Source organism: Protopterus annectens, chromosome 15.part0, assembly GCF_019279795.1.
Source record: "Protopterus annectens isolate FY-2018-M chromosome 15.part0, PAN1.0, whole genome shotgun sequence".
NCBI lineage: Eukaryota > Metazoa > Chordata > Ceratodontiformes > Protopteridae > Protopterus > Protopterus annectens.
Genome location: NC_056749.1, coordinates 368139294 through 368158851, shown reverse-complemented (window position 1 = coordinate 368158851; position 19558 = coordinate 368139294). Strand labels below are relative to the sequence as shown.

Sequence of the window (19558 nt, the reverse complement as noted above, 5' to 3'; positions counted from 1 at the left end):
CCTATTTTGACGTTGTAGTCATGACCATAGTAAAGGGGAGCAGTGTGGTTGTATACCAACATTCAGAGATTTTGATGGTAAAATTTCAGATTTGGGGAGATCATGCATATCCAGCTTCTCTGAAAAACATGTCTAAAATGTGTTATTTAGTGAGCTTCATAGCACAGAAGGATAAAGTCCTGACTGCAGTCCACATGATACAGGAATAATTAGCAGCTGTGGTTCTGTGGGAGCTGCTAAGGAGAAGGGGAAGTGCGCATCTGACACTGTTCACCTATGACATTGTATTAATACTGAGTTCTGATTGATGAGAAATGGGTTAATGGGAGAAAGTGTGAACTGTGGTATGAGGTAGATTGAACTGCTATTGTAGCAACCTTTAGTGGCAGCAGCATCCAAGTAAAACAATACGATGGGTCATGATGAGTGCATAACACCAAGCAGTAAACATCACTGTACCCAAAAGTTGCAGAAGTGCATAGGCATCGCAGCAAAGTGCTATGCACTTTCATCCCAACCACTTACATGCCAGACTTCCAACATATAGGATTCGCAATGAAAAGAAACTTCACTGCTTACCAGTGTGTTGTGAGACATTAATGACCAGGGGCTGTTGTATAGTTCCACAGCCTGTGAAGGCTTTTTGTGGTGAAAAGAGGGGAATTAATAGTAGACACACTTGAGGAAGAAACAGCCTAAAATAAATATAAAGTTAAATGGGGCATTTGACAAATTTGTGTGTTTGATCACCTTTCATTCAGATAGATTATAAGAAATTTTACTGATTTTATCAAACTTGGTTTTGTTACATCTTTAAAATGCTATATAAATACAACAAAAATGAATAAAAGAATGAAAAAAAAAAGAAAAATCACAATGGCAACTATTAAGCTTTATAACATTACATATTCCTTTAGTCTTGCTTATTTGTGACTTGTGTTATACCTTTTCACCCACTACAACTAACATGTTATATACTGCAACAAAATTCATAACAGATTGTGTGTGTGTGTGTGTGTGTGTGTGTATATATATATATATATATATATATATATATATATATATATATATATATATATATATATATATATATATATATATATATATATAAAATTACCAGTGCTTGTTTGGAAAGCCTGGGAAAATCTGGAGACACTTTTTGACATGTGGCCTGAAAATATCTGATTAATAAGTCTCAAATCTAGACCATCACTACAGGTGATCTAGTCAGATAGAAGCAAAAAATTATTATACACTCTAGCTCACATTTAAGGAATATCCTTCATCAGCTAAAATGTCATCTTATGAGACTTGTACTTTAAAATTTTCTTTCCTTTCATTAGTAAATTCAGTACAAAAATGATGTTGCATACAGTAGGGTGTAGCATTTTCTACAACTCAAGTTGACAGGGTAGAGGCAAAGGGTCAGGTAATCAATGCAAGGGAGTAAAATCTATAATGTCTAGGATCTCTAGAATGTCATTTTGTCTTTTCTTTGTTCTTCAAGGATCTGGGGTCTCTAAAATCTCCTTGTATCTTTTTTCAGTTCTTCAAGAAACTACTTTTCAAATTATTCTTTTTAATTTTGTGCCCACTGACTATGAATTTCAGCAAAATATATCATCTTGTTGAAGTGATTCTATGATTAATGTAGATTACGTCATCTCTTCCAATAGTTGTGCTCCTACCCCATGCACATTGTCCCTTCTCAAAGTACAACCATGTCAGTAGCTTTTACCATCCTACTCAGATGTAACATCTGTCAAAGGTTACCTCACATCATTAAGCTTAAAGTGAAACAAATGCTCTGTCTGACAACGAGACCTAACACAGCAGTCCATTAACATCCTGCTGGCAGTTTTCAGCACTTCAGCCCTTCCTATTATGTTATTGCTTAAAGTAACTGTATTTATTACATCCCAGCCTAGCGTCCCACTGTGCAAAGGAAAGCAACAGTGCTGTCTGCCTCTGCTTTAAATGTTTGAAAAGATCATGCAACATTTTCATGCTAAGTATAAAGCTTCTTAAATTCAACGCTTGATCCCAGGTCAACAGCTCACCTAGAGACAACAGCTCACCCATCCATGAATATCACTCTATAGTTCAGCAAGTAAAACATTCCCATACATGGTGGAAATGTCAGAAAGTTGTGGGTTCTGTTCCAGCACCAGGTACTTGAATTCATGTACATGAACTGACACTGTAGTATGGTGTAAGGGAAGTGCAACACATCTTAGATGCTGTCCTTCAGTTAAAATATTAATCAAAGGTCCCATATTTCTTTTTTTCTAATAGCTGAACTGAACACAAATGATCCCAGGGCACTAACAAAACAAAGTATGCGTATACAAAACTGCACAACTACAAGCTCCCCCTTCTCTTTTTATAAATATACACATATCTCTCCTTCTCTCTCTCTCTCTCTCTCTCTATATATATATATATATATATATATATATATATATATATATATATAGGTGTAGGGCACTGGACTGACTGTATGCCTATACCGACACTTGTTTGTTTGGCACTATTTGCTTAACATACTTAGATGGTTGACAGGTATACAAGATTGACAATTCCTTGGTAGGGGAATTTTCCATGTTCCTGGGTATTGTGCAACCTCGGAGTTAGTATATATAATTAGCACCCCCCAGCAAAAACACTTATACTTGTTTTACACTTGTCTTGGGTAATCACTGGAGCATGCACAAAATGGGTCACAGTTTATAGTTTTGACATTTTAACATCAGTATTCTGTGTGTTGGTTTAGATTCACAGTCTATCTACTGCCCTACACCTATATATGCGTATGTGTAATTTATTATTTATTTATTTAACATTTGTTGACCAGGAAAGTTTGATACAAGACTATAGGTCTGTGTCATAAGGTCAAAAGTTCAGGGGTGTGTGGCCAGGATGCTAACAGGATAGCAGCAGAATTCTCCTGATCCTGTGGCAACTGCAAGGCCTGTCAATATATTAATAGTGACATTGAATATAAACACGGACAAAACACTTAGTATATAGGCTAATCCCACACACACTTTTAAGTTCAGATGCATTGTAAATATTGCTACCAATGAGAGGGGGGGGACATTCAGCATAGAACAGCATTAGCTGAATCTAAGTGGATAGTAGATTTAAGAGCACATAGACCACCTGGTCTTAATGATGTTTTACCAATTAAACCTGCTTTACAAGTAAGTGATTGGATGATCTGTGTTTTAAATATGGCTGCTTTTGTTACTTTGAATTATGTCTGATGAAGGATTATTCAATAAAGGAGATTCAACAAAGAAGATTTCAGCAGTGACCTGTACTTCATTTTTTCGTAATTCTCCTGATCTGCTAGTTTATTTCTGACAGGAAATATTAAATTTTAACTATCTTATCAGTCATATTGAAGTAGATTTATAAACTTTACAGTGTTTTTCAAGGTAGTATTAAAAGTTCTGTTGATATATAAAAATTTTCCTGTCAAAATTTCTATCTGAAAAATACCTTCACATGCAGCCTAGAAATGAGTCATCTGAAATCAAACCCACAAGATTCTTTCTTCATAAAAGAACTTCAGTTGGTTCTTACTAATATTCAGGAATTATCTTTAAAGATGGACAAAATGGGCAGAAAACGACAATTTTAAAGAAAACTGCTCTAAACAAATGGACCAAATTCATGAAGCATTACAGAAGCAGAATGTATAAATATCTGGCATCCAGGACACTCTAAATGATGTAGAAGGGAAACTAAAAGAAGATGAACATAATATTGAATTTTAATTAAAACAAAATACCACGCTACTTAACAAGATAGATGACCTAGAGAATAGGTCTCTCAGAAAAGTATTAGAATCCTTGGTTTACCAGAGGGAAACCACATAAGTTTTTTGACTTCCTGGCTTCCCAAGATTTTAGATCTACCTGAAGCAATGTCCTTTGGTATTGAGAGAGTGTAAATATCTCTGGTCTCAACATCTTCAAAAATAATACCACTCCAAGAGCTACCATTATAAGATTTTTTCCTCACAGGATAAAGAATTAATTCTTAAAATTGCTTGGTCTAAGTCTCCACTTAAAATAGATGACAGAATTATCCAGTTTGACAGTGACTATTCCACTTCTGTCATCTCTAAACAAAAGTGCTTTCTTTCATTAATAAGAGAATTGAAGAAGCAGCAAATTAGTGTTCATGTATTGTTTCTGGCTAGACTAAAAATCTTTCTTCCTGATGAAACTAAGATCTTTTAGGACCTAGATGCTGCTTTAACATATTTGAAAATAACATTTTCAAAGAAACGGAGAATATAGATTGGAACAGTATTTTCCTAAAGAGGCAAGCAGAAGGGTCTGGGTGGAAGACAAGTGGTTTATTGTGTGGGAATGGCTTGCTATTGTGATTGTTTGTGGTTATGATCTGTTTTTGGTTCTTGCCTTTGGTTTGGGACAGAGAGTGGGAATGCACTGGTTTAATTTATTTTAGTATTCTTTGAACTGTCAAAGCAAGTGGTGATATCCAATGTCTTTGTAATCAAGCTTGTAACTGCTGTTCGAAGCAATGAAAACCTCCCAAACTCGCTGCCAGACACTCCGGATACAATGAAAGCACGTAACTGACGGTATAATGATACTAATGCAGCATCACTTCTTGGCTTTTTGGTAAAATCAAGTGTAATGTCCAAAATAATGAATTTCAGTCTTGACTGAGCAACACTTTTCTTTGTTGAGCTTGATCCCTAGTTTTCCAATGGTCTGAAGCTCTTATCATGTGACTCTGTATCAGGCTCAAACACTAAAATATCATTCCTCATAATCACAATGCCCTCATGGTCTTTAAGGAGTATACTCATTTCATACTGAAAGACAGCTGATTTTTAACTCATGTCTTACATTTACTTGATTTGACCCCCCCCAAAACCACGCAGTCTATGCTGTAAACAGCAATATGCATTTGTGATGTCACTTAGGTCTACCTGCCAATCAAATTGAATGGGGTGGCACTTGACTTTGCAAAGATTGAATGCTTTGTTTATTACTTAAAGCTAGGGCTACAAGACATGTATATATATATATATATATATATATATATATATATATATATATATATATTTTACAATAACTGATGAATTTGGTTAACTGATACAGTGATGTGACAGTTTTACTGAAGTGATTCTTTTCTCTTGCTTATCCACTATTACTGGGAGCACAAACTGCTCACCTGCACATTTTTCTTTCTTGATTTTGGGACGTGTACCTATAGCAACTGCTACCCTTCTAAAAGTTATAAATACTTATTTTTTGTATTTAACTTGGTTATTTCATATTTTACTACAGCTGTAAATAAGTGTTTAAGTATTTTATTAATACCATGAACTCATCACTTATATCTGGGTGAGAATTTAAAAGATGAAAGTTTTCAGTTTTTCTTACTTTTTTATTTTTTGACATTTAAAGAATCATCTTAAATTCTGACATTAGTCAAGTATTACCAATGCAATGTCAGTGTATTATATTTTATATTGAATAATCATTAGTTTTCATGGTATAAAATGTATCTGTAGAGTTTATAGTAACTACAACTTAAGCTGTATGCAGTTATGTATAAATATTTAGTTTTGCTACATTACTTAAGGCTTTCTCTGATACAGAAACTCTTATGGGGAATGATTTTCCTCAGTGACATATTACTGTTAATATATTTATTTTCCTCTTATATTCAAAATTTCCTTCTAATGTTTATATAAAAGGATGACCTATCTGTACAGCATGTAATCTATTTACCCATTTTCAAGTCATCTGCATACAGACAGTAAAACTGCTCAGATTAAAAAAATAGGTCTGAAAAATATAGACTAAACAAGTAATGGCCTGGGACAGAGCCCTGTGGGATACCCTGACTGTAACAGAAAAAACCTTTGCGAGTAAGGCAGCTGCACGGTCTCAATAAAAGTCAAAGCAAACCAAAAAAAAAATAAGAGACCAACATACCTATACCCTGACTGTAGCCTGGAATTTCCCAACTGCTGTATGATGATACTTGTCATGTCCTCCTGGTAAGCCAAGCCATGTAGTTACCCATTATATAAAGAGTACATCGATACCTAGTTGTTTTAATTTACTGATTAGCATTTTGTGTATGGTCGACCTTATCATATGCTGAAGTTATGTGTATATAAATTACATCACAGTACAAAATTTCATTTATAGCTATTTTATTAATATTATAGAGCATCATGTTTTATAACAATTGCTATCAGATTGCTGTCTTCATATATACTTTCTGTCATCTTACATACTTCCATTAGAGAGCAAAAGTAGCAAATGATTGCAAAAGAGTCTCTTACACATTAGTAGTACTAGGAAAAAACTCACTTCAATTTTGTAACCAGTGGTGGTTACATGTTATAAACCAAAATGGATCCCCATATGGGATCTTGAAATATGGACATTTGCTGCAGTATATGCAGGGTGTTCTATGCCTTTTGATTAGACTTTATCAGTGTTCTGTCATCATTGGTCATTTTCAGAGTCTTGCAGTACTCTACAGGCTTTAAGAATTACAGTGGTATATATATATATATATATATATATATATATATATGCAAAAGCCTTCTTTATGTTTGATGTTTGTGGCTGATAGAACATAATTACTAGTATTATCTCCCAAATACCATTGAAAGTCGCCAACCTACTTGTTACTGTAAGACAGCAATATATTTATGCAACAGATTTCTGCAGTTTTCTGCATATGAATGTTTTCTCCAGAAAAAAAAATAGTCTAGAAGAATAATACAATATCAACAATTATTTAATCTGTTCCCTTTATAAGAGTAATGAAGAAAGACAGTTTGAAAGACCATGCAGTATTTTACATTGAGTACTGTGGATAAAAAATGCTTAAGAGATAATCATTTTTAGTCAGAACAAAAGACAGCTAAGGCATTTTGTATGTACATGATTAAACACTACAGAACACCAACAGAAGTGAGTTCAAAGAGACACATTATTCAGAAGAACCTAGAAGAAGGTTGAATGAAATGATCATTTTTTTACAATTTAAAATAATGTTCTAAGACCTTGCACTATGGACAGCTGCATAAATCACCAGTACAAGATGGAGTCATGCAGCACAGTATCAACACAGTCAAGATGTTTTTTCAGAAGGAATACCTTTAGCTCACTAATTTGCAAGCAAAACGTTCAAATTGGAAGATGTAAAGATAAGGATAAAAAGAAAGGCAAACTTTGAGTGTGTAAAAAGAAAGATCCACAAAACTCACTAATTTTCAACAATGTATTTCAGGTCATGCTATCACAGTCTTTATCATCAATTACTGTGTGGACTTTGGGATGGCAGATTACAAATCCCCAGGATAATGCTTTCTTCAATAAAGGATAATTTGTCATTCACATTTAGATAATGTCACCTAAGTGACAGAAAGTAAAGAAAATATACATTCCACAAAGGGAAGCATACAGGTGAAATCTTCATGCAGTAGTGTTTTTCTGGTAATATATACTCTTTGATCCTGTATGCATGTGGATGTTCTCTTGGTAAACTAAAGTAAAACAAAACTATGGCTGCCATATACAGATGTGAACAAACACCTGAGAACTGTAGTGTGCTTAAATCCAAATCTCTGCCCCCAACATGTCAAAGAAGAAACACACAGCTCTGTTTTTTTTTCAGTGTTTTACCTTTTCTGACAGAGTAACATACCTTCCAAGAGGGAGCAAAAACATAGCAAAGAAGGTCCCAGCAACAGCTTGGCAGCAATTCAACATAAGATTCAAAAGGGAAAGTTGCTGTAAATTGGAAAGGCCTACTAAGCATTAGCAAATCAAAAACACCTGTGACTGACCTTAGGTTTTAGAGCTATGAGCTGTGATATTTTGTAAAACCAGATATTGTTCTGTTTTATCTATTTAGTAGGTGTATGGCTCTAATAGGAAGTATGACAAACATGGGTAACAAAAGGCTTGCACCAAAGATAATAAAAATGACTGTCATTGAAAGCGTGCCAAGCAACTCATATGCCATACTCACTTGCCAGCTAATCTGTAGTGCTGTAGAGAAACTACAGACCAACTATTAATAACAGAAGTGAGACATATTACATCACTTACTTAATGCTAATTGAAATGAAGCTATTAAAATAATTGCATTTTTATTCTGTATATGTAAAATATCCATTGCTTTTTTAAGTCTAAAGTATTGTTTTGCCATAGTATGTAATGCACTGCATTTCTTAGCTGTAGTCAGTCGTATGTGAGATGCTGAAATGTTAATATGGTTTATTTTGAGCTGCTATGTTGTTACAGATACATTACTTATTTGATGAAACTAACGGTGTATTCTGACATTTATGACTCCAATAAATAGTTTATTTATTTTTATTTTATTTAACATTTGTTAACCGAGAAAGTCTGACTTGAAACAAAGCCAATTTTCAATGGAGGCCTGAGGAGAAAAGCTCCAGAGGCATGTCTTTGTAATGTGGGAGGAAACCGGAGCACTCGGGGGAAACCCACATGAACTCAGGGAGGACATGCAGACTCTGCACAGAAGGCACCCCAGCCAAGAATCGAACAGCAGAACCTCTTTCTGTGAGGTGACAATGTTACTGCTGCACCACTGCGCCATCCAAATATGACTGGAATTAGACTGGTGCAACATCTGACCATTACACACTACAATAATTTGGAAGAGGCAGAACTGATTTAGAAATCACCTGCCATATTTCATAGTTTAATTACTTTCTCTAAAGAAATCAGGGATTCTAGTCCCACATGATGACTATGTACATATTGTAAAAAATACATAACTGTAAATTATTTGAAAGATCTTGATCTGGCCAACTGCATTATGACTTGATCAAGCTGAAAGATTCTGGCCAACTGCATTATGATTTGATCAAAATTATATGCCTACCTTTTCCTTACATTTCCTAAAGGATGTTGAATACCATGTGGCTGTTATTAAAAAATAAAATTACGGCAGATATCCTTCTGCATTACACCCATTTCTAAAGTATACATTTACTTTCGAAAGTCACCTCACAGTCTAGTAGATATCGATGATATACCATCAATTAGCCTTGAGATCTACTACATAACTCATCCAAAGATAAAAGTGATATGTAGAATTCACCATTAACTGCTATAGCTAATACCCCTTCTCTTTGACCAGCTGGTGGCCAAGTACAAATCAAATGCGCATGTACCATGCTGTGTCATAACCTGCCTTTCAACTGACTGAGTAGCACCACTGCTTACTAAAAATAGTCATCTGAGAGACTTCAGTCATCAACACTACCTATGAAATGAATGCCGCCATTAAATGAATGTAAGGATAGAGATAAAAATATTGCAGAATGCATTAATTTTCTGTAATATATCTCAGGTCATGATGTTGCAGTCTGTATAATCAATTACTGTGATGACGTTAGGATGGCAGAATATTATAACGTTTTCCCTGCTTGTGGAACGTATGGACTATTTAAGTAGGTTATGCTGTTAATTCAGTAAAAGCCAGAACAACGCTGATTATAACTCATTTTTTAAACCAGCCATTGCTGCAATACTGGTGGGACAAAAGTAAGGTTATAAACAAGAAGTCAAAAATGGCACTTTCACAAAGGGGTGAACTTTGTAGATATGCTCTCTCAAGTTTTGAGCATAGCTGGCAGTGCACTGATGTGCCTCACATCACTATGTTTAAAAAAGCGATAACATGCAACAAAAAAGATGCTGTTTGCATACTCATGTAATGCATATTTCCATCTGTGACTCACAAATATGACGATTATTTAAAGAAAGAACTAGGTGAGTGAGCAAACAGAAATTGAGGAGAACGGTTGGCCTCTGAGAATTTATATGCGGAGTGAATATTTTCAGAAGGAAGAGATAGCAAAGAAAACATTTTTGTTAGAAAGTTTAATAGTTACTTATTAAATTACCTTTCTAACAGTATTTTGACATAACTGAATATGTATTCGACTTCTCCCATGTTTTCAACATTTCAGTTAAGTAATGCACAATTTGCCTCATGGCATATATTTTTTTAATGCACTTATATCTCCTAGAATTAAATTTAAAAAAATGACACATTTACCATTGTGGCAGTATAACGATATCATTCACTGAATGCAATTCCCAAATGAGCTGTAAATGATAACTTTGATTTGCTTGCAGGAATGGATGACAAGGCAAACTCGATTAGAAATTTTCTTTAATATGCTACTGATTACTACATAATATGGCTAATTATGATCCTCTACCATGTTTACCCCTATCTGCTTTGAAATCTTGTGCATCACAGACACACACACACACACACACACACACACACACACACACACACACACACACACACAAAATAATCATGTATTGATGTGTGAGTATATATGTGGGAAAGTTACAAGATACAAAGCAATTTAAGAGAGAGCCCATTCTCTAAGTATACCAGCCCAAGGATAGGTGTTATCAGAAAATCAACTCCCTTCTTGGGTGTGTGTTAATTCCCTGATAATGCCCACCATGTCGAACATTATTGCTTGCATAACCTCACTGCCCACTAGTTGGTGCAGGTTGATTTCACTGCTCCTTGGTTTGAATCTCAACCAGGGATGACATTTGACTATAAACCTGTAGCCTGTATTCATAATTCTAATGAATCAAGAAACTAAACATGTTCTGCTATAGCCACAAATTATGTAACAGTTCATCCTGTAAGAAAACTTTTTTTATGGGTGATAGGGTCCCCCTACTCATATCTGAGTATGTCAGTGCCTTGCTCTATGATCTTGTGCGAGTACCTCTTGTGTAGGACTCAGGACATCTTTAGCACAAACAAGATAAACATAAATAAAATGGAAAATATAGTTATGACTGAATACTTTATTTAGATAAGAAATAAATCTAAAATTTCTGTATACCCTTAAGAATGCAGAATTATGGGAGAATTCCTTTTCTCATAACTTTTACTCTGGAAGCCATCTAATTGCCAATAAACAGAAAATGAACAAATTTGTATTATACTTTTAAGAGGCAATTATTTGTTCAAGCTTTAAAGTTGTTTGCAGTAACCCATGTCTGTGAGATGTGAAGAAATACACACACGCATGCGTCAGGTTGCTATGGGCAGTATATTTATACACACACACACACACACACACACACACACACACACACACACATGCATCAGGTTGCTATGGGCAGTATACTTATACACACACACACACACACACACACACACACACACACACACACACACACACACACACACACATATGCATCAGGTTGCTATGGGCAGTATACTTATACACACGCACATGCATCAGGTTGCTATGGGCAGTATACTTCATAACATTAAGGCAAAAAATGCCTTTCACAGGATGCCTTTCATTTTGTTCTCTCTGAGGTTCAAAATTGTTTTTACAGCCAGTACAAGAAATCTAATTCACTGAATCAAAGGCCAAATGCTGAAACTGCTTGCAACAGAACTTTCATTTATAATGACAAGAAGATTATAAAAATGTAATTTATAGTCTGCAGTACTGCCAGAAGAATGGCAAAAATTGAACCACATGAGAATGTTTAAAACAGGAGCACAAATAGAGGTTATGCCTGAATTTTACAAAATAAATGACAAACAATTAAATACTTATTATTATGCTGTTTTTTGATTATTTCGACAAACCGTTTCATTAAGAGATGTGCAATGTGCATAATCAACAAAAATATTAAATAGTTTTTCAAAAGAGATTTTAATAATGTACATGTTCAATGGGAAAGTGAATTTTAATGAGCAGAAGGGTTTTATACTTTGATTTGCATCTATTCTTCCTTAATGTGTAAATATGCTATTATAATGGATTATGCATGCTATTTATTTCCATGCTGATAATGATTTCCATTTGTTAAAAGGCAACCACGCTCATATGCATCAGGTAAAAACATGTTCCCTCAAGGAATGAAGGCCCAGAATTATTTTAAGAGTGATCCTCTGCAGTTTTTGCTTTACATTTATTTGTTCCCAATACAGTTTTTAATGACAGTATAACAACAAATTTCCATAACCCAGAAGTACCACTGAGATTTTCCATTAAGCACAGTGTTAAAGAAAAATGCTATCTTTTTTTCTCATTTATTCAGGAGAGAAAGCAATAAGACTGGACTGAAAATATCATGCACTCACTGTGTTACTGCAAATATCACACATTCACTGTTACTAAAAATATCATACACTCACTGTTACTGAAAATGTCTCACACTCTCTGTGTTACTGAAACTACATACAACTCACTGCGTTACTGAAAATATCATGCACTCACTGTGTTACTGCAAATATCACACATTCACTGTGTTACTAAAAAATATCATACACTCACTGTTACTGAAAATGTCACACACTCTGTGTTACTGAAACTACATACAACTCACTGTGTTACTGAAAATATCATGCACTCACTGTGTTACTGCAAATATCACACATTCACTGTGTTACTAAAAATATCATACACTCACTGTTACTGAAAATGTCACACACTCTCTGTGTTACTGAAAATATCATGCACTCACTGTGTTACTGCAAATATCACACATTCACTGTTACTAAAAATATACACTCACTGTTACTGAAAATGTCACACACTCTCTGTGTTACTGAAAATATCATGCACTCACTGTGTTACTGCAAATATCACACATTCACTGTGTTACTAAAAATATCATACACTCACTGTTACTGAAAATCTCACACTCTCTGTGTTACTGAAACTATATACAACTCACTGTATTACTGAAAATATCACACGCTCAGTGTTACTGAAAATATCATACACTCACTGTTACTGAAAATGTCACACACACTCTGTGTTACTGAAACTACATACAACTCACTGTGTTACTGAAAATATCACACGCTCACTGTGTTACTGAAAATATCATATGCCCTCTGTTACTGAAAATATTGTACGCTCTGCTCACTGTGTTACTGAAAATATGGTACGCTGTCTGTGTTACTGAAAATATTGCATGCTCTCTGTGTTACTGAAGTTATCATACAGTCTCTGTGTTACTGAAAATACCATACACTCACTGTTACTGAAAATGTCACACACACTCTGTGTTAATGAAAATATCAAACACACTCTGAGTTACTGAAAATATCACACACTCACTGTGTTGCTGAAAATATCACATGCTCTCTGTGTTACTGAAATTATCACATGCTCTCTGTGTTACTGAAATTATCACACACTCACTGCGTTACTTGAAAATATACACTCACTCTTACAAAAATGCCACACACACTTTGTGTTACTGAGAATATCATACGCTCACTGTGTTACTTGAAAATATACACTGCCTGTGTTACTGTAAATATACATTCTCTGTGTTACTGAAAATATCATTCACTCTGTGTTACTGAAATTATCATGCACTTTCTGTTACTGAAATTATCACACACACTCTGTTACTGAAAATATCACACACTCTGTATGTTACTGAAAATATCACACGATCTCTGTTTTACCGAAAATATTGTAAGTTCACTGTGTTACTGAAATTATCATACGCTCTGTGTTACTGAAATTCACACACACTTTCTGTTACTAAAAATATCATACACTCTCTGTGTTACTGAAAATATCATACACTCTGTGTTACTGAAAATATAACACACTCTCTGTGTTACTGAAAATATACACTGTGTGTTGCTGAAAATATACACTCACTGTATTACTGAAAATATCATACACAGTCTGTGTTACTGAAAATATCATACGCTCACTGTGTCAGCCTCTCATACTTGGTGCATATCAAGCTTGTAGTGCTGGGATTGTTTTGTATTAAAAGAGATTAATGCACCTTTTTTCCTGCCTAAATTTATGCAAATGATCTAATGGAAAGGTTACATGAGATTCATGAATCATGCCATGGATGCGTAAGTATGTACTTCAGAGGATCTTTGGGTCGGTGAAGCATGCCACTGTTTTCCAGCATTACTTTTTTTAACAGCACCCCCTGAGTGACACTAATATTAACATCATAGACACTATTAAGGCCCCTTTAGGCAGATGTGTGCTATACCATAAAACAATACTTGTACATTCATTATCCAGTGCATGTAAACATTATTCATTCATAAGAAATTGACATATCTTTCATGAAGTCATGATAAAGACAGACAAAGTAATCTGCATATATGTTACTTGGCAGTATACATAAATTACATCATCCCATCTGACTGATGAGTAGCACTGATCCACCTCAGTCATCCACATACAACATACTCCATATTTTTTCACAGACGACTAGTAACACTGCGATGATGGCTGCGTGTCCTTTTTATGGAGTTTGCATATTATTGGGTGCTTGTCATGCACTCTCTGTGTTAATGAAAATATCACACACTCACTGTGTTATTGAAAATATCATACATACTCTGTGTTACTGAAAATATCATACACACTCTGTGTTACTGAAAATATCACACACTCACTGTGTTACTGAAAATATCATACATACTCTGTGTTACTGAAAATATCATACACACTGTGTTACTGAAAATATCATACACACTCTGTTACTGAAAATATCATACATACTCTGTGTTACTGAAAATATCATACATACTCTGTGTTTCTGAAAATATCATACACACTGTGTTACTGAAAATATCACACACTCTGTGTTACTGAAAATATCACACACTCACTGTGTTACTGAAAATATCACACACTCTGTGTTACTGAAAATATCACACACTCACTGTGTTACTGAAAATATCATACACTCACTCTTACAAAAATGCCACACACTCTTTGTGTTACTGAGAATATCATGCGCTCACTGTGTTACTGAAAATATTACACACACTCTGTGTTACTGAAAATGTCACACACTCACTGTGTTACTGAAAATATTACACACTTTCTGTGTTGCTGAAAATATCACACACTCACTGTGTTACTGAAAATATCACACACTTTGTGTTGCTGAAAATATCACACACTCACTGTGTTACTGTGTCCGTGGTTTTGAAGCACAACATCAAAACTTATGCAGACCACATTTGTCTGCACAGCTGATATAATAGCAGGTTTATGTTATTTATACAGTTCACATTATCAATATTATTATTATTGTCATCACTACAATTTCCAAAACCAGAATAATCTTATTTGAGATTTATCCCACTTATTCCGCCAGACTGGCATATAATAATTAAAACACTTTCTAAGGCTTGTTCCTTATGCGGGTTCCTCAAGGATCAGTTTGGGTACCCATTCCTATTTACCATATTCATTAATGCTCTGAAATTACTGTCCCTGGCATTGCAACAGTAGGCTCTAAAGATAATATGTTAATCTGCTCCATAGGCAAATCACTTGATTCTGTCCCTGAACTCTATCCAGTGATCTCATAAAAGGTGTCATTCATTTCAGAATCTGGCCTGAGCATGAATTTCTATAAACAATATCTATGATGTTTGGCACCCATAAGAGGCTTCACAATGTACCAATTGACTGGGCTGATGAGTCCCCACAAGACAGAGTTCTGGAATCTGTGAAACAATTTTAATACCTTATTGACTAGATACCACAGCAGGGCTAGTCACCCGGCGGTGTAAACCTTGGCTCAATATGACTGTTACGGTTGAAGTGATACCTCAACCCCATGTGCAAATTAAGAAAAAGGGGTTGAGGATGGCTGGACTGACTAGCTAGCTAGATGCACAACTCTTCCCCCTCTACACATATAGCCATGACCCTTGCTGAGGTTAGTAGAGTTTTTGTACCTATCAAAGACTTTCACACTTATTAATTAATGATCCATGTGGAACAGATGGGTGGAGCCTGGTTGTGACCCAGGAGGCTGGAGTTCAGTTATCAACCCTGGCACTAGAGGACCCAGTCAGGGAGAGGGTGTTGTGAACAGTAGTGACCTGCTCAGCTCTTCTGCAGGGGGAGTTGCTTGCACTCAATGGTACAATCACCAGGTGGAGGCTGGGGAAACCATCTCCTATGCTAAAGAGGGAGGAGCATGGCTGCTTGAAGGGCCATGCCCTTTGAGGAAGTAAAGAGACATCCTTTACAGCCAACCCATTACAACTCTCCCTTCTCTACACTTATCAGCACAAAACCTAGTATGACCATCCAAAAGTTCCCAGTAAAAGAAAGGCAACGATATTGGCTGATAAATCACTGGAACCACCACGATATAAAATCAAGCAAGTATAATTTAATTATATAAAAGAACAAGCGCTTTCACGCACTTTAATAGTGCGCTTCATCAGGTTACAATATAGAGGGCTAGTCCCTATCCTTATATACATTAAAAACCCAATTAACAAGGCAATTAAGCAATAAAATAGACAGTTAAGTCAGTTAATAGGCTTAGCAGGAAGCATCCCCATATAAGGCAAAGCAAATGTAAAACAATGGCACCATTTACATCCATAACAAATCCAACGTAGTATAACTTATATAAGTGGTGCATAAGATTCCAGCATTTAAAACTTCATCTCAAAACAAAAATTAATCCTATAAGGACTTTAGCTCTAAACATTTTTCACAATCAAATGTGATAAAACATTAACCTAAATCAGATTAAACAAAATCTAACAGTCCATAAAATACAATAAATGGATAAGCGAATACATTCACAAACTCTTATGGTATACCAAAAGACAAAAAAAGTAAGAGAAAAGGCAAGGGATGGGAAAACGAGGAAAGGTGGGGAGGAGGGTGGGGGAGGGAGGGGGAATGAGAGGAAGGAAAGTGGGGAGTAAAAGGTGAGAGGATGGGAGGGGGTAGGGAAGGGGGAGGGAAAGGTGAGGGAATGGAGGGGAGGAGGGAGGGAAGGGAAGGGAAGAAATGGAAGGGAAGGGGGAGGAAGGGGGAAGGGTAAAAGGGGAGGAGGGGAAGGGAGGAAGGGCAAGGGAGGACAGTCAGAGAAGGAAAGAAAAGGGAAAAAAGCAGGGAAGGGAAAAAGGAATAGGAAAGGAACAAAAGTGGAAATGTATAGTGAGGGAAAAGGAAAGGACAAACAAATACAAGGGTATCAAGCAGGGGAAGGGAGCTAGAAAATAGAACAAAGAGAAAGAAGGCATACCAAACCATTAAGCCAACTCACTGGGTGTTGTGAACAGTAGTGACCTGCTCAGCTCTTCTACAGGGGGAGTTGCTTGCACTCAATGGTACAATCACCAGGTGGAGGCTGGGGAAACCATCTCCTATGCTAAAGAGGGAGGAGCATGGCTGCTTGAAGGGCCATGCCCTTTGAGGAAGTAAAGAGACATCCTTTACAGCCAACCCATTACAACTCTCCCTTCTCTACACTTATGTAAAGTATGCATGTTAGAGCTGGTGATGTGGAACAAAGGGTCTAATTTGCCAGGAGGACTCTGATGATCGACGACTGTGGGAGCACAGTAAAGAAAAAAATTAGGCTGGAAATTTACGATGAAAAAGGTTGCTATGACATTTATGAAAATATGGACTACCCTTAAATGCTGCAAGCTCAAATACCAGTTGCCACAGACGTCAGATCTCATAGACCAAGAGTTGTAGATTTACAGTACAGTTCCCTACACTACAAACACCAGTATGTGGCTTTACGTAAAGGAGTTATGCTACCCATGGACAACAGCTTTCTCATTTACCATATTCTTTATATGAAATTGGATCCCTCCATAAGACATGCATTACACATGAATTCTCATCTCTAGAATATGTACTTCTTAGATAAGGAAAATGCATACTGGGATCTAGTCCCATTAGTGCTCGTTATTTTCAAAGAAGGTTCTCTTTTTAGACCTCCACAATCACTAGCAGAAGCAGCTCAAACTTTAGCCAGATTATAACATACCTGATAATTCATTGCCTGCTGAGTTATTTTGTTTCTGTTCTAAGAATGCATAACATTAGTTATATTCATTTATATCTTTACTATTTTGCACATGATCTCAACAGGCTTGGAGTTTCTTTAGTAAATTGTATCCCTCTTTGCAGTGATCTGTTCCCTGCCAACATTCTGGTGGCCATGTCTGCACTGTTTTAACCTCTTGCTGATTTAAGAATAGACACAATTAAATGACTATTAATACCAAGAAAAACTGTAAAATCATTATAGTACATGGATTGTGCTCCAAAGTCAGGAAAAACACAAACGTGTTACGTACCTCTCTGATGTCAGAAGTTTATAACAAGATTTTTTTATGTACAGCTTAGAGCTGTTATATACGAGCCTTATATTACAGTATACACAGCACCCCCTAGTACAGTGGTAGGAATCTGAAATACCATTCAAAAGCTGTAAAACACTTCAGTGCCACACAGAAAAGGTAGAGGGACACTTGGCTTCAGGTCCCTATGCACATGGAAATATTAGCACTGAGTAAACATAACAAAGAGGTTTATGATCAGTTTTCTCCAGTCACAGCAAAGTAGTTTAAGTCTTCACACAGATGTCAAGATTCACCTCTCAAGTGTCACTCCCAAGGAAAATTTATTAGCATCCATGCCTCATACATGTAAGTGGTTATGGTTGGAGACCCAGTCATAGACCTGTTCATTATGTTTATTCAGAGAAGTTAAGAGTATTGAAATAATGTGTTGTTTGCTTATATACTTTCTACTGTGTTCTGTTGTTCACTTTATTTCATTCTGCATAATTACCTGCAAGTATAGTGTGTTTGCATGCATGTCTGTGTATAACATGCTTACAGACGAAAGAGGGACATTGTAGTCAATTCATTTAACTTAAAAAACAAAAGAAAACAGACACACAGATAAATAAGCAAAACAAATCAAGACTCCTTCCAAGTCATATGGCACAACTCCACTCTCTCTTAATATTTATATATATATATATATATATATATATATATATATATATATATATATATATATATATATAGACAAAAAACTCAAAATTAATTTTGTTCCATTTAAGCCACTTCCTGTAGATCATCTGAGCTCTTCATCAAATATGCAGAAGATAAATTATAGGAAAGAGTATTTATTCTTGTTGTAGGGTATGCTCTGGTTATCATAACAGTACATTCCACTGTCGGCATACATATCATGCAGATTATTTTGAATACAATGTGTTGTTTCATTGCATCATCATCTCAGCTAGAATACTTATTCACAATCTTTCCAAAAGTATGGAGGCTCCCAGTCTGTGAAGGATGCATGTTACTAATCACAGGTCCTTATAACTTACAGTCTCTTTACTAATTCTTCCTCCAAGACGGCAACTTATATAATCTGTGATAAAAAAGCTATTCAAAATTTCAGACTCAATGTTTGGAAGGCTTCCTAGTTGAAATGTCAGGACTTGCAAACTTGAGTCCTGAAACAATGAAAAAAAAAGATGGGAAATCCATCAAACATCGCCCTTCTCCTTAATACTCATTTTTTGCAAGGGGGCAAGCCAATCCCTCACCTCCCCACCCTATAATTGTGTGTGTGTGTGTGTGTGTGTGTGTGTGTGCATGTGTGTATATATATATATATATATATATATATATATATATATATATA

General features: G+C 35.6%; 1 protein-coding gene across 1 annotated transcript in view; it reads left to right on the top strand.

Moving 5' to 3' along the window:
* The window catches only part of TRPC5 (transient receptor potential cation channel subfamily C member 5), a 2601559-nt gene that overhangs the window by 871545 nt on the left and 1710456 nt on the right, over positions 1–19558 (top strand). The gene's annotated exons all lie outside the window — the stretch shown is intronic.